The sequence below is a fragment of the Balearica regulorum genome, chromosome 3, assembly GCF_011004875.1.
Source record: "Balearica regulorum gibbericeps isolate bBalReg1 chromosome 3, bBalReg1.pri, whole genome shotgun sequence".
NCBI lineage: Eukaryota > Metazoa > Chordata > Aves > Gruiformes > Gruidae > Balearica > Balearica regulorum.
The window spans coordinates 89,783,223-89,797,633 of NC_046186.1; the positions used below are offsets into that span (position 1 = coordinate 89,783,223).

General features: G+C 40.5%; 1 long non-coding RNA gene across 2 annotated transcripts in view; it reads left to right on the forward strand.

The window, feature by feature from the left end:
• Positions 1-365: 365 nt before the first annotated feature.
• Positions 366-14,411, forward strand: part of LOC142601061 (uncharacterized) — a 33,115-nt gene continuing 19,069 nt past the window's right edge. Inside the window, exons 1-2 of one of the 2 annotated variants that reach the window (XR_012834630.1) lie at positions 366-491; positions 11,914-12,029. This is a non-coding gene — a long non-coding RNA (uncharacterized LOC142601061). The remainder of the gene's footprint in view (positions 492-11,913; positions 12,030-14,411) is intronic. The other variant, XR_012834629.1, reaches the window with a different exon arrangement.

Sequence of the window (14,411 nt, forward strand, 5' to 3'; positions counted from 1 at the left end):
TCATGGCCAGTGATCTAAAAACGGAATTCCAGGTACTGTTTGCACTGGCGCTTTTCTGCAGCTCTCTCCTTCCTCTCTGATACAGCTTCTCTGCGTGCAGCATCAAATTACAACGTCCTTTTTCTACTGCCATATTGTATTGCAGTCATATGAATTTGCTAGCTACATTTAGGCCTGTTTCAATATTCCCTCAGAGGTTAGTATTAACAATAATCATCACCCTTTTCAATCTTAATTCTCCATAACAGAGTTCACCAACTGCCTACATGTATAATGGTTCTTTGGATCGATCCCAGCCTCATGTCTCTGTGCTTACTCATAGAAAATATTTTACATAAACTCAGTATACTCTCTTACTGCTTAGAGAGAGAAACAGCAGTTGAAACAGATCTGTAAAAAACAAGTGAATTAAGTTGTTTTGATGAGAACAACCAAGAAGCTTGGCTGAACGGCGCACGTCAGCATCTTTTGGGCATTTCTTCCACTTTGAGGTACTGTGGCATCAATTATTTTTTGCTTATTAAATATCTTGAAAAATCAAGGCTTACTTCCAGCAGTAGTTATTTCAGCAGGGTTGCTTCAGTGAAAACAAAGGCAGAACCTGCACCCAGTGTGCTGCGTTAGGTCACCACATACTCTTTCTCTCTCTCACTCCCTCTCTATTTTTAATGTCTCTTCTTGCTGCTTTTTTACTGAAGAAGCATAGCCAATTGCAAGACACCTTGCTTTCATTTGAAAAAGCAAACCTGGATGCTCTCCAAGATTTCTCATTTTAAGTTACCTGGAACATCATTTTAAACAGGAACCACATGTATTTACTGGTAGGCAACCCAATAATTTCATTCTCCACAGGAATCTTTGGATGCATACATTAATGGTAAAAGCATGGAAAAAAAAGTTATTCTGAATGAGAAGCCCAGTGTTTATGAAAGCAGCTAAAATAGTCCCTTACAGGGACAAAGAAATGCTGAAACACTAAAGGCATTAAATACATATTCCAATCAGTCTTTAAAAAAAATAAATAAATCATTGCTATCATTGTCACAAAATACCATGGGAGTGTGGAATTTGGTTTCATTCCCCAGCATGTTAAATCATAACTAGGCATGTGTGATTTAATATAGCAGAGTGATTTCCTGATTTGTTTTTAATTGCCAGTATACACAGACTGCATTTTCAGCATGAGTTATTTTTATTTTAGATGAAAGAAAATGGGAACAATAACAAAGTCTTCATGAGAAAATACTTTTCTGTAACATATCATATTGACTCTGTGTTGCAAAATGGGAGTTGCCTTTACAGAAAGCCAGTTTCAAGAAATGTCAAGATGCCCAGAAAAGGAAACTAACTGCCTAAGGTCCCAGATCAAGGCAGGATTCAAGCACAGATGTAACTTCAATGGGACTTAAATACATGCTGTGTTTAAGCACATACTTAAAAGTCTTCATAAGTCAGGAGTTTGGGTTATATATACATACATATATAACATATGTATTTATTAATCACTGTTCATTGTAATGGATTCATGAATAAGAGAACCACATGTTAACATACACCTAACATGGTTCCCTCTACATGTTTATACATAATTTTTATTCTGTATTTATTTGCTCTGTGGCTGAAGGTAGCTTGTTAGGAGGGGAATTGGCATTTGTTCATTCTCGGCTCTTCATCTGTATTAAAAGATTCACATTATACTGTAACATTTTCATTTACATCCCCTTCAGGCCAATAAAAAGCATAATCATTTTTCTCCCCAGTAACTGCATGGCCATCAGCTTTAATTTCAGCACACTTTTCTCTTCCTAAACCTTTTTGTCTGGTAACAGCTGGTCAATATATTTCTTCATTATGCCCCTTTTTCAAAAGCCGCTATGCCATGCTCCCAGAAATATACCTTCTTGACAACACCTTTGTCCTAATTGTTTCATCCCTTGTAACTTTATGCACATCCTCCTGATGGATGCAGAATGTCTGGGAGGCATATATTATAGATTCTATTTCCCCTACCATGTTCATCCAGTTCCTGGGCAAAATAAATCATATCTATAATACATCATAAAGTCCAGAAAGACTTCAGTTAAAGATACTGGGATGGTGGACTCTGATACAGAGTTTGTATTTGCAAATAAAATTCTATTTCATTTTCCCAAGTGCCCTTTCAAATATATGTGCAAAAGCCTTGTTTATCCATTTGATCCTGGAAGATAAGCAGCGGTTCTAACATGCTTTAGTGAATGTATTTGAAATTGTTTCAAAACAATTGTGGACTGTTATCAAACAATTTCTTCACATAATCCAGAAACAACCAATAAACTCCATGAGTTTTTGATATCCTGGCTAGTCAACAAAGCTATGTGCTGCTTTGAACATCTGGGACAACCACGAGCTATAGCTAACTACATGACTGATTAATCATCTCTGCAAAATCCAGATGTAATCTCCATCTCAGTTATGTATCCTGTGACAATGTGAAGGATTTGAGTCCCATTCATTTTCTGTCACTTTACCACCCAGAGCAATTATTAAAGTTACAAACTGCATTCTCAGAAAGCAGCATATTTTCTGAGGCTGCTCTTTCAAAACCCTATTTATTCAAAGTAATTCTGCACACTAACCCCTGACAGTTTTTCAGTGTGTTCTCTTCCATGCTTTAGGAGTATTTTAACTCTTCCAGTTCTGGACACAAGTCCTTTGGCATATCTAGTTAAAGAAATACTAGGCTGCTGGCAGGATCTTAAACGATAGAAGCGTATTCAATGGACATGTTAACATAGAGTAGAACCTACTAAATATTGTCGTCTTTGTCAGTGGACTAGATCTTTTTTTCTTGCTTATGACAAATTAGTGATGATGCTTAAATTAAGGCAAACAAAAGAAATAAAATTTCCATGAAAGTGCTAAAAGACTGTCCCATAGCCAAATCTGAGGGGTCAAATACTCTCAATGCTCAAATCCCTGGCAGAGAAAGAATCTTTCACAATTAAGAAAAAGGTAACAAAATCATACAGGCACAAATTATACTACAAGTAGCATTAGTAATTTTGGTTCCAGTTCAGCAAAGCTCTTTAGGACATACTTAATTTGTCTGCTTTTATGAATCAGAGTCATAATTAAGATGTTCTTAATCACATCTTTTGTTTAGTAAAGAAAAATGGTTTTAAGACCAAATCAAATGGAGATTGTACCTAGAGTACTAATACTAACAAAGAAGTGGAGTAAGGGATTGGTGAAAAAAAAGGGAACGTAAAGTTTAAACCATTTTAGAAAAACACGTGTCATGGTTTAACCCCAGCTGGCAACTGAGCCCCATGCAGCCGCTCGCTCACTCCATCCCCCAGCAGGATGGGGGAGAGAATCAGAAGAGTAAAAGTGAGAAAACTCGTGGGTTGAGATAAAGACAGTTTAATAGATAAAGCAAAAGCCACGCACACAAGTACAGCAAAACAAGGAATTCATTCCCCGCTTCCCATGGGCAGGCAGGTGTTCAGCCATCCGCAGGAAAGCAGGGCTCCATCATGCCTAATGGTGACTTGGGAAGACAAATGCCATCAATCCAAACGTCCCCCCCTTCCTTCTTCTTCCCACAGCATTATATGCTGAGCATGACATCATATGTTATTGAATATCAGTTGGGGTCAGCTGTCCCAGCTGTGTCCCCTCCCAACTCCTTGTGCACCCCCAGCCACTCGCTGGTGGGGTGGGGTGAGAGGCAGCAAAGCCCTTGGCTCTGTGTAAGCACCCCTCAGCAGTAACGGAAAGATCCCTGTGTTACCAACACTGTTTTCAGCACAAATCCAAAGCACTGCCCAGTACTAGCTACTATGAAGAAAATTAACTCTATTCCAGCCAAAACCAGCACAAGATGTTAATACATAGGTATCGCTGAAATATTACAAACCCTCTTCCTACCTGCCCCTCAGGTTAGCCATCATTAGTGTAATTGGCTGATTTTCTAAATGCAACTTCCTTAGGAGTAATCTTATGGCAGAAGATCTGAAGGAGGAGAGCAAGAGTGTCTCTCCAAATCATTTCAAGGGAGGTTCTCCATAAACACAGAGCAGCACAGAACGAAGCTTAGGGACATCTATACCAGTGGCTGACAAATGCAAACTGTTAGTGGAGAGAAGGTGGCTGCCGCAAGGAGAGACAGACCAACCAGGAACTCTCAAGGACCAGGAAAGTGAGGACAAAAAGCATGGGGATCCAGAGGAAGTATTAAGTTCAGAAAGGAAGCTGGGGTGGTCCCTGCAACCTGATTGTCACTGAACTGTCAGATTTCCAGCTCAAAGCCCTGTGAGGCCTTTGTAGGCATAACAAGAGTGTCATCTCTTCTTCCTCTTCTGTGCCAGTGACAACGTATCTCTCCTCCTCTTTGCAGTGTATAAAGAAAACATCAAGGAACAGTGTAAAAATCTCAGTGCAGTTATTTTGTTTCTCATGTCCAGGAAAGACAGATATTGGCTGATGTCTGTCAGGTCCCTGAATGCAGTCAGGAGTTCTGCAACCTCTTCCCCGACCCATTCCTGGGGCTTGGCTGCCTGCACTCAAGGACAGCTACAATATGGTGCAGCAGTGTCACTTTGGGTCAGATTGTGGGGAAAGAGCTGTGAGAAGCCTCTGTGGGGGCCTCCACCCCCCCACCTTGCGAGTTGCATCCAGGCTTAGGTCCTTGCTCTCAGTTCTTGCTTAAGAGGTGTCTGTGTTTTATGCATGTTTGTGCCTAAATCCCAAATTCCTCTTCTCAAAACAGAAGACAAATAAAAGACTGCCCGGCAGATCCTTCTACCTGCTTTTAAGACAAATCTCCAGGTGCAGCAGCTCGGTTAAGGAGAACGCTTGGACTGAGGGCTCATCTCCACATGAATGGAGAATTTCTTAACCTCTAGCTAGTGGTTAACCTGAATCCCTCCAAGTGAAGCCCAAAGCATTTCTGTAGTGGAGAACAGTGTGGCAAGATGTAAGGCTGGACACCATACCTCTTGAAGTCTAAAGGAGAAAGCAGACCATAAAAACAAGCACTTCTAAGGTTTGGTTTCTGGATGTGTTTTATTCATCTTACCCAAAACATAAGTGGATATATATTTTCCTTCATTGGTAGGGTATTAGTTGTGTGGTAGACACAAACATAGACACAACACCTGTTTGGATAACAGCCCACTCAGAGCTGAGTAGCTACCTCTTAACCACCCCCCGCCTCCCACCTCTTTGATCCTTGAAAACATTTACCTTATACTGAAAGCCAAAACTTCCTTCTAGGCAACTAAACTATCAGCTGTACAAACTTTTGAAAAACAGCTCCAAAGTTTTTTCTACCAAAAAAAGCCCAACCTGATTTGTTTGGTAAGGTCTATTCTCTATAAACTTGGTTTGATCCTCTGTTTATGGATCTGTTCCCTTCTGGAAATATAGGTTGCATCTGCTTGCTCGGTTGTAAAGGGCTTCTGTGTGATGAATCATTCACATATATGCCTGTCCCGCATATGAACTGCCTTGCAGAGCTATATCAAAAACTGGCTTAACGCTTTAGATCAGCAACTGCAGGTTTGGGTCTTACTGAGAGCTTCTCGACACTTTGGCCTGTGCAATTTTTGTTGCTTGAAAGTAAATTTCTGAACTACTATCCCTGACTTCTTTTGGCAGTTTTTCTCTTTGCGTTTCAAAATACGCTATTAAGCCAGGATAGTTTTTTCCCCATTTACTTAATTTCTTCTTTAAGTACAACTCTGAATTCCGCTCTCTGATAAGATCCTGTATTTGCCAATTCTTAACCAAAACCTTACCACATTTGTACAAATCTTTACATTGACTTCAGGAGGTCCTGAAATAAGTTTTAAGCAACATGACTAGCAAATTCTCCTGTCCCCACAAATGTGACACTGCCCCTCTACAGAGCTCTTTCTTGTTAACTTTAGTATTTTTATTTTGTCAGTATCACTCTTCTTTTCCAGCTCTGCCACGAATGGTTTACAGCCTCACAATTAAGTTTAAACATATCTTTAATTTCAAGAAGAATGCAGATAAACTGTAACAGGCAGGTGTGGAGTTCCTCTTCCACGTAATGCTTTCAGAGCTCCGAGGCGCTTTCTTAGGTAGTGTCTGACAGAGTTGCCTAGGTGCTTTCCACAGCAGTTACTTTTTGTGGAATAGTTGATTTTGGCTGATAAAATCTTTGTTTTCAGAGAAAAGGAACAGAAAAAGGAAAGGGGAAAAAAAAATCACTGAAGTATATAAAATGGCACATTTAAGTCAGCAAACTGGCTCCAAATAACTAAGAGGTGAGACAATTATTTCTCAAAAAAGTAAAATGAGAGTGGTCACTCCATTCTGAGCATAAATGCCCATGTCCATTGAACTGGCTTTGGTCCAGGTGCATAAAAAAAAAAGATTGTTTTAGATAGATTAGAAAAAAAATAATCTGTGAAGTGGCTGTGAGAGTGACTAAAAGCTTCCATGTTTTGCAGTGGACTTGAAAGAAAGCAAAGATGTATCAGGAAACATGGAGGAAAACTATCAGAAGGTACGGTTATTTCTGGTGCCATTCACACGGGTTTAGCTCTTGGGCGCTTTGGTGAACCGTATGCACCGCTGGCAGCATACTCGGCTTTGTCGTAGGCTGTGCCCAGAACACCTTCAGGGATCAAGATTACACAACACTAAGAGTAAAGCAGAGTATTTTCATTGGCAGATAACACATAGCATTAGGGGTTTTTTTTTAAAAAGGCAAATAAACTGGAAGTTAGTTCGTTTCCCAGGTTTTAGAACTAAAGGGGTAAAGGAAAGACTTCTGCTGAGTTTCAGCTACTTATAGCCAACGGCACCCAAAAATTTCAGCCCTGCCTACAATGGAATTCCTGCTACCAATTTACACTTTGAATTTACTAATATAAACACAAAGCATTTATGCAGTTCATCTGCCATGTATGCTGTGTAGCTGTGCTGTCAATTTTGTCAACGGCAGGGATTAGAGTGGGACGCCTCCACAAGCAGCACTGATCTCTCACTCACACAAAGCTGTATGCAGCTTACTATTAATACTCGAGCAAGCCACGTTTTACTGCTATTTATCACAGCGTGGTTCAGCCAGGAATTGCAGGTTTCAATAAAAATGAATAATTTTACCAGTAAGCAACACAAACTTGAGATGGCCTTCACCAGTCTCAAAATATCTTGTTTTCTTGGATCACATCCATAGCCTGTATGTCAATGGTAGCTGTAGCCTAGCTGAAGTGACTCAGTCGGATTCGAGGCATAAAGTGGGGATTTTAATATAGATATTCATGCTGAATCTACGATTACTTCATTTTCATATAAACTTGCGGTATTCTGGGTGTAGTTAGGAGCCAGCTCTGATCACTTTTGCAGCGCTGTGCTCTCTAAGGGACCCCTGAGGATATAAATTTTAAAACCAGGGCCTACCCCGTGCGTCAAGAGACTTCGCTACAAAAAGAGGCTAGAAATAAACTAGCGTAGCTGGTGGAAAAATCCTGCACTTGGCAGAGGCCTCGGCCCACGGCTCTCGGCCTCCCGACCCAGCAAAGCACACCGCTGATAACGCTGAGGCGGGCAGTGAGAGCCGCCGCGCAAAGCCGAGCCGCCTCTCTGCCAAGGTCAGCTATTTGAGGTACAACGAACGGGGAAACATGGCGCTGCCTGACCCCGCCCCGCAACTCCCGGGCAGTTGCCACGGTGACACCGCCCGCGCGCCCGCGGGCCCCGCGTGCCCCGGTCCCTGGCGGCGGCCCTCGGCCGGCGGAGCGGGAGCGCGAGCGCCACCTGGTGGCGCCCCGGGGCGGAGTCGCCGTCTCTTGACGGAACCCGGCCGCCGCCCCAGGCCGCTGCTGCGGTGGTGAAACCCCGCGGAAACCCCGGCCGGGGAGCCGGAGTGGCTGAAACCCCGGCCGGGGAGGAAGCGCTGCCGTTTTGCGGGGGGTGGAAGCGATGTACAAACCGACTAATCCTACCCGGGGCCCGCCTGCAGCCTGAGGCAGGGCCGGACCCTGGTAGGCCTCGCTGCCTTCAGGGTCCCTTCAGTCCTGTGTCTGCGCAGGACTCCGTGTCATCTCTCCTACGCAGAAATAGTGGGTTTAGATGAATTTTCACAAGCGTAGTAGTTGGCAGGCTTCAAAGAAGATGAACAATCCAGTTAAGTAACATGATGGCGTGTCCTTTTTATTGCAGTAGACCTATTGTACTAAAAGTTGTGGGTTTATAACCCTCCTACAGACCATATGCAGAGTGCCTTACGCCCATGCGGGGTGTACTTAGAAACCTTGCTAGTCTGGCGTGTCCCATGAATTACATGGGCTTGCCTGGCCTGCGACCTCAAATCGCGACGGCTTTCTAAATTACGCCAATTATTTGTCTTTGTGACTGGGGAAGCCCCTCTGTGATACTATTTGAACATATGCTCAAACCCAAATGTGAGTAATTCTTTATAACAAGACCAATATTGCATTTCCAGGCGAGCAGGATAAGCAGTGTTTAAATATACTTGTTTCAAAGAACTCTGCTTTATCTTCTGAATAAATCATTTCAGAGAATAACAGCAATAACAACCTATTCATTTTAGCATCAAAATAGCAAGAATGTATTTTAAACCAACTATTTTTTTCTGTCCCAGGAAATGGCCTGCCTACCTCCTTTTTTAAATACTATTTTTATAACTCCCGGTGGCCTGGATTCAGGATAGAGTTAATATTTTTCTCCATGACGCAGTAGGCAGAACATGCTGAAACTTTATGAACCCAGAAGCGTATTCTCTATGATAAACAAAAACAAACTAAATAAAAATCTCTAAGGACCCCACAACTCATATGGCTTTTGCCATCTGGCACACAGTCCTGGCACACTGTAAATCTTTGCAAGTGGTATCTCCTTTACAGACCCTAAGACATAAAGCACATATGCCAGAGGCTCTTAGAGGCCACCCTCTTAAGTTGCAGACATCACATTATGGCAGCATGAGATCTTCTATGACGACAAAACTTTTACGATCTTAGATGGTAAAAAAATCCATGACCTCCAAACCCGAAGAGTATGGACGCCGCCAGCGAGGGAACTTTTAGTGATGGTGCCTTTCTTTAGAAAGGTCACCAATCACACTCAACACAAGACAGCTGGGAGTTGAGCAAAGGCAAAACAGGAGAAGGGGTTGAATGCTGAGTGCTTTAAAGATAATGCCAGGGTTATCTCTGGGGAAAAAAAAAATTAAAACAACTCGCATCAAGACATTTAGTAATACAAGATACCGAGGTTACATTTGATGAATACCAACCCTAATGACAAATATACTCTGTGTAAACCTGAGCTCCATGACTTTTTGGCAAGGATATTACCCAGCAGCTCCAAAGTCCTGGCACATAACATGCCCATAAGTTTCTGCAGGCACAGATACATCTGTTAAATCATTCCTCCGTGCTTCCCGTCAATATATTAAGTCGTAAGTGTTGACCGCTTCATTACTGAGCTCTGTGTCACAGGCCACACCTGGCCTACCCAGCATGAAGGGAGTGGAGCCCTGAGGGAGCTCTGAGCAGGTTCCCTGAAGCCACATGTCTCTTCCCCAGCATCTGAGAGGACACTGAAAAGCAGAAGACCCTTAAAAAGGCAGATTCCCCTGAATGAGGGCTGTCCTCATGGATTGCTAGATTTTGATGCCAGAAGGCATAATCAGATCTAACCCCATGAATAATGCACATGTGGTAATGGATCCAGCTCATCTGCTCGCCAGACTCAGCATCTTTTTGATCTGCTAAAATGATGTTAATGAGGATATGGGATGTCTGCATCTTCCCCAGTCCTCATTGTTGCTTTCTCTGAGGAGGAGTTGCCATTTCTTACCTGAACTGGGCTAGCAGAATTGCTGCGGAAGGATAAACACAAATTATTTCATAGTTTATTCTATTTGTGGGTCTTGCCCAAACATTGAGGTCACACAGCAGCTCTTTCTGATGGCATTGCTGATGAAGGAACATCCTGTGAGTTGCTGCCTCTATGTCTCGCTTCTCCTAGAAAGTGGTGGTTGAGCAAGGGGGCTTCTACACAAAGAATCAGCCTAATGTACGTACACAGACAGAGGGTTACACACCTTAAAGAGCATGTTCAGGGTGGGGTATAATAAGGAAAAATTAATCCAGTCTGGAAAAACAGTTTCTTCTCCATTCATACATCCACTTAAAATTTGCAATTACTTACATTTTTGCACTTAGATAGTTAGATAACCGGATGTCCTTTGTGTAAATCTAAAAAGCGAATAGAATTCCTACCATAAAAATACCAGCAGCAACTTCCATAGCTGTTCGTGGCTATTTTCTGTGCCTAAGGGCTGTACCAAGAGAAGTGGAAGAAAACATCGTCATGTGCCATCCAGTGACTTTTTTTCCCAATGTGTATTCTCCATTGTTCACAACATTTAAGTACAGAAACTCTACCAACATATCAGGATTGTTGTAATACTTTTATTAAAAGGATAAAGAGATTTTTAAATAGATAAAAGAGATTTTTAAATTGAAAAAGCACTAACATTTGTCTGGTCCCAAATTTAATAGTAAAGGAATAATAAAAAAAATTAGTTTGGTTATGGTATATTACTTTTATACTCTTACATTAGTAATTATTATTCTTTTATCATTATTTATTTCTCTTACCATAGCACCCACAAGTTCTGTCATAGGCTACAATTTCGCTGTACTAAATACTGTACCATGTTAAAAAAGGAAAGGAAAAAAAAATAGCCCATTCCCCAAAGCCTTTAAATTTAAGGGTACATACAGCGACTCCCTTCTAGTACAGGGGTTACAAACAGAGAAGTATAAGAAACAGCGAAGCCAGTTTGATCAATATGATGGACTGCCAGCAGCTGAGAGAGTCTAGCTGCTCTGGAGGGATTTTGCAGGAAATTTCAAACAGGAGAATTTTAAGGAAGCGTTTACAGACGGGTAACACGGTAACTCTGCAGAGGTTCCCAGGGCAAACCTCCCAAACCTCCCGCTGTGCGAGAAGCAGGCTCAGAAAGGTGTATTTCAAAACATTAACGGGTGGATGATGGATGCTAACATCTTAACGTGACAGGAAGCAGAGGCAAGGTCTTAATCCTGATATGAAGAGATGAGTGGGAGAAACAACGTGGGAGGAAGTCTGAGTGGGAGGAGCAGGACACTGCGCAGTAGGGGTTGAAGAACAGGGAGCCCATGTGTTAGCACACAGGAGGGGACGAGAACGAGGAAACCAGTCTTTGCAGCAGAATTGTGAATGGATCTGATTCCCTTTGTCAAGCTTAGAGGGGGAAAAAGAACTAGCTGTGAGATGTAGCCAGGTATCTCACAAGGTAGAAAGAAACAGTATATTACAGAGACACTGTAATGGAAAAATTTGCAAGATTTAAGCACAGCGCTACTGCACAGCTCCAGGTCTGCCTGACTGATCTCACAGGCCTGTGTGACGTTGAAGAAAATGATGTTGCTTGTTGTCTAGGAAAAACATTCTGGATAAGGATGGAGAATTACCATCTGAGCCTGAATATGAGGACATTTTAAGAGGTTTTGTTGGGAGCATAAGTGGAGTCTCTATTTAGTGTTGAACTATGATTTCTGATATAAACAGGAAAATACATCTATCAATAAAAGTCTTGACAGTAATATCTACCAATGATATAAAGTGCAGCACCATGGTAAAAAGTGAGTGATTGAAAACAGGGACTGTAGCAGAGGAAGAGGTAAATATGACTCTGGAACTTATGTTCAACAGATGTAGCAGAAGCTACAATTCAAAAATATTCTATGTATTCCTTGACATTAAACATTATTAGGCAAGAAAAGTGAATAAAAGCCCAAGTCAGAGGTGGCTGAGGTATTTCATATTATCAGCATTTTTTATTAAAGTGAGGCTGTCTATTCATATCATCTCTTTTAGGCATCTTGGTGAAGTTCAGTGTCGTGATGAATTTAAGCTGATCTAAAACCAGCCTGATGCTGAGATACATGGTCCAGCTTTCACCACATTTCTGCCGCTGCTTTTCTCTTACCAAGGTAAATCAATTTAAAGTTAACCCTGGAAAAACATTACTAGTTTTAAGCAACATCAGTGGATTGACCTGATCTCCCTGTTACTGCACAAGTCAGTATAGCTCATGCAAGGGAGAGGGCAGGAATGAGCAGTTCTGGATGGGATGGAGAGGGGAGAGGCAGGACTGCTCCCTTCCAGGGCAGCAGCTTTAGCCGGCCATGAAACAGCAGTACTAGAGAGTCAAAGCTGGCGTCACAATTAGATTCTCTGGATGATGATTAGCAGGAGTCTCTAGGTCTCCTGGGCTTTGAGCATTTCTCCCCACTCTTCAACAGTTTTGCAGTAAAGGAAAAATATTCTTTTATATAAAAGAGCAATGATTAAAAAACCCTCTTCCATAAATTACAATTTTTCATGGGAAAAATAAACAACTTTTTTGCTACAGATTTTCTTCCACATTTTTCATTCAATTCAGTCCTTACATTACACAGAAATGCATGCATATTTTACATTAATTACATAGTTCAGACTGTTAGTGATTCAAAGGCTGTAGCAACTTTTTGCATTTGCTGTATTTCTCTATCCTTAATGTGTTTCCAGATTTAGCAAATATAGTAATAATCTGAACAATTTAATTTTCTTTTTTTTTTTTTTTTCAAACTATCATACAAAATCCACCAAGTTATCCGTGTCTTATGTGTGTTCTGTTTTTCTTTTTGGCTTCATCATTGTTGTTTTTCCCTATAAATGACTTTGAGCTTGTGCCTATTACAGTGATCATGCAAAAACATACATTATGTAGCAACTGAAAGCTTGGCAGGATATTGTTGCAAAAACTCTAAAAATATTCCTCATGCATGTTTAAAAAAAAAGTAAAAGAAAAAGCCCAAGCACATATTTTCTGTGAATATTTGGCATTTGAAATTTACTGACATTCATGTTTGCTGAATTTAAAAAATACAGGCTTGAGCTCGTAGAAGCAGATTTTAGACCATTCATTATTTTATTAAAAACTGCTTGCATGCTCATTCAATCAGGAAACATGAATAAGGTGTGATTTATCATGCTTACTCAACTAAGAAAACCAGCCCATAGTTTATATATCTAATAATGATACTTGTGCAATTTATTTGTGAGCCATAAGTGAATTTAAAAATGCATTGAATACATTCCCATTGTGGATAATTTGGGGAGGGCCCTGTTATCCGTTGCAGATAAATCTCAAGCAATAAAAATAATTACATTTGTCACTGTGAATTAAATGTTTATCTCCAGCCAAGTGACTGCTGAGCTTATTTTAGTTTAGATCCATAGATACCAGTGAGGAAAGGCATTGTCCTTTTAAACCTATTTTATTGGCTTTGATTGGCTCTCTAATCTTAATGCCTTTTCTTCCTCTTTTACCCCTCATTTATTGCTACATTTCTATTTTTAAGTATTGGAATCTGAATTACATTGCCCATAGTTTGCATTTTGTATCAGCATGTCATATTTTATATCAACATTGTATTTTTTTTATATTTCATATCAACATGTCTTCACCCTATGAAGGTTTCTTGAGAACCATGACATCATAGAAAAGGCTATCTAAATTTAGAAATAGGAAATCAAGTGGGAAAATAACTTGAGAAAAGTCAACAAGGGCTTCTATTGCAGTGATTGCCCTGAAAAATTGTGCAACAGATCCATTCTTAATGAAACAATATGCTGAACAGATCTGTTCTAATGATACAAGTGTACAGAATATCTTTCTTATTTTAGGAATCCATGCAACATCTAAAAAAAGATGTTCAGAAATCAAATGAATAGTATGTAACTCTAAAGTATGCAATTATAAAGAAATATACAATAAAATAGAAGTGCTGAAACAATTCAAACTTGCATCAAAATTTATTAAAACTAGGGATATATACAGATAGTACAAGCAACACTGTTCTGAATTTTGTGCAGATTCAGAACTAGTCAGGAGCAAAATGAAAAAGACAAGATCGTACTTGTCATGAGCTGAAACCAGGCATAGCTGCGGCTCTTGCTTTGCCTCTGCTGTTGTGAATCTTTTAATGGGTCTGGCGATAGAAAAGAGACTGTTAGAGATCAGTTTGTAGCTCCTGCCCTGTTTTATTTGGGAGCCTAGCATCCTTCAGAATATCCTGCATCCCATCTGCAGAGGCTCATATTAATCCTTAAAGGCTTATATTAATCCTTAAAGACCTGTTCAGGAAAGTTTACTTTAAGCATGTGCTTAATCACTTTCCTGAATCAAAACCTAGAAAATCGACTTTGTTAGTGCAATTTAAAATAGATTTTGTGGGCACAGCAATTTTTATCAAATTAGAAGAAACAATCCACCTTGATGCCTTATCCTTTTTAATAATTGATATTCTCATCTGGCATTTTTACAATCC